We start from the raw sequence: 2,314 nt of genomic DNA, 5'->3' as shown, positions 1-2,314 counted from the left end.
ATCAGGATTCCTTCGAAACTTCGTAAAATCAAAGCAAATTTTCCCGCAGTATTTCCTTCTATTACTCTGAAAGAAGACTTGGCGCTCAAACCACAGCCAATTAAAATAAGTATTGCACCAACAAATAGGAAAAATCCCCCTCAGCACTTGACCGTAGCCAATTAAAACAAAGTGTCTGATGCCAGCCGTTTATAAACCAATCAGGAAAAAGGGAACAGCGAGAGTCTCCCGCCCAGCCAACCAATCAGGGAACAGGATGCAGCTGGAGGCGGGCACCGACGCCGCGTGCGCCTCGGCCCGGCGCAGACGGTGCCCACTACCCAGTCAGCGTGGTCACGCTGCTGGAGCAGGTGAGAAATTCTTCATTATTTCCCCCTTTTTTATCGATGTTCCCCCCAATATAGATCATAATTAACGAAGGTATTGTTCTCACAAGTTAATTTAGACGGAACTACAAGAAATTGAGGTATAACATAGTCGAGGAAATTGATTATAAGTGACAAAATTCCGCCATAACACAAAACGTGTTTTCTGTTTCAGCAAGCGTGTGTAATGCTCCACGAAGACTTTAAGAACTTCTAATAGGAGAAATGGCATGAGCTTCGTACTTTGGTAAGTAATGACTCAAAGTTGTGTGCGGGAATTGACCTGTGACGGAAAGTGCAAGCTATATCATGATGGATCTTACAAATATGGCGAGAAAAGTGGAGGGGGTTGTGCGCAGGAAGTGTAGGGTGTAGGTGGGTAGTGCAAGGTGTCACAGGAAGTGTAGGTGGGTAGTGCAAGGTGTCACAGAAAGTGTAGGTGGGTAGCGCAAGGTGTCACAGGAAGTGTAGGTGGGTAGTGCAAGGTGTCACAAAGTGTAGGGTGTAGGTGGGAGGCTCAAGGTGTCACAGGAAGTGTAGGGTGTAGGTGGGAAGCACAAGGTGTCAGGAAATGTAGGGTGTAGGTGGGTAGCGCAAGGTGTCACAGGAAGTGTAGGTGGGTAGTGCAAGGTGTCACAAAGTGTAGGGTGTAGGTGGGAGGCTCAAGGTGTCACAGGAAGTGTAGGGTGTAGGTGGGAAGCACAAGGTGTCAGGAAATGTAGGGTGTAGGTGGGTAGCGCAAGGTGTCACAGGAAGTGTAGGTGGGTAGTGCAAGGTGTCACAAAGTGTAGGGTGTAGGTGGGAGGCTCAAGGTGTCACAGGAAGTGTAGGGTGTAGGTGGGAAGCACAAGGTGTCACAGGAAGTGTAGGATGTAGGTGGGTAGTGCAAGGTGTCACAGGAAGTGTAGGGTGTAGGTGGGAAGCTCAAGGTGTCACAGGAAGTGTAGGGTGTAGGTGGGAAGCACAAGGTGTCACAGGAAGTGTAGGATGTAGGTGGGTAGTGCAAGGTGTCACAGGAAGTGTAGGGTGTAGGTGGGAAGCTCAAGGTGTCACAGGAAGTGTAGGGTGTAGGTGGGAAGCACAAAGTGTCAGAAATTGTAGGGTTTATGCGGGAAGCGCAAGGTGTCGCAGGAGTTTGAAGTTTATTGCGGGAGGCACAAGGTTTGGCGGGAAGCCTTAGGTTTGGCGGGAAGCCTGAGGTTTGGCGGGAAGCCTGAGGTTTGGCGGGAAGCCTGAGGTTTGGCGGGAAGTCTGAGGTTTGGCGGGAAGCCTTAGGTTTGGCGGGAAGCCTAAGGTTTGGCGGGAAGCCTTAGGTTTGGCGGGAAGCCTAAGGTTTGGCGGGAAGCCTAAGGTTTGGCGGGAAGCCTGAGGTTTGGCGGGAAGCCTGAGGTTTGGCGGGATGCCTAAGGTTTGGCGGGAAGCCTAAGGTTTGGCGGGAAGCCTAAGGTTTGGCGGGAAGCCTGAGGTTTGGCGGGAAGCCTTAGGTTTGGCGGAAAGCCTTATGTTTGGCGGGAAGCCTAAGGTTTGGCGGGAAACGAGGTTTAGATGTGACGCACGCTAATTCCTTTAGTTAGAATGTGGGAACTTTTTGAAATACAGTAGTAACTTATTCCTAGTCAAGTGGGTAAAAATTATACTAGTTTTAATAAGCAGAAAAAGATTACATGTGAAATAAGTTTTGGCGAGATGGTGGTAGTCATGGCGCACATGTGGAATGGCGTCACTTGCTGCAGTATAGAATGCGCGCCATATTTTTTTTATAGAATGCGCGCCATCTTTGATAAGAATGCGCGCCATATTTTTTTTATAGAATGCGCGCCATCTTTGATAAGAATGCGCGCCATATTTTTTTTATAGAATGCGCACCATCTTTGATAAGAATGCGCGCTATCTTTGATAGAGCAGTGAGTGTTTCTGCCCATTGCTGCAGTTGTCATTATTTAAGGAGG

Source organism: Procambarus clarkii, chromosome 29 (genome assembly GCF_040958095.1).
Source record: "Procambarus clarkii isolate CNS0578487 chromosome 29, FALCON_Pclarkii_2.0, whole genome shotgun sequence".
In the NCBI taxonomy this organism is placed as follows: domain Eukaryota; kingdom Metazoa; phylum Arthropoda; class Malacostraca; order Decapoda; family Cambaridae; genus Procambarus; species Procambarus clarkii.
This window is presented reverse-complemented; position numbering follows the sequence as displayed.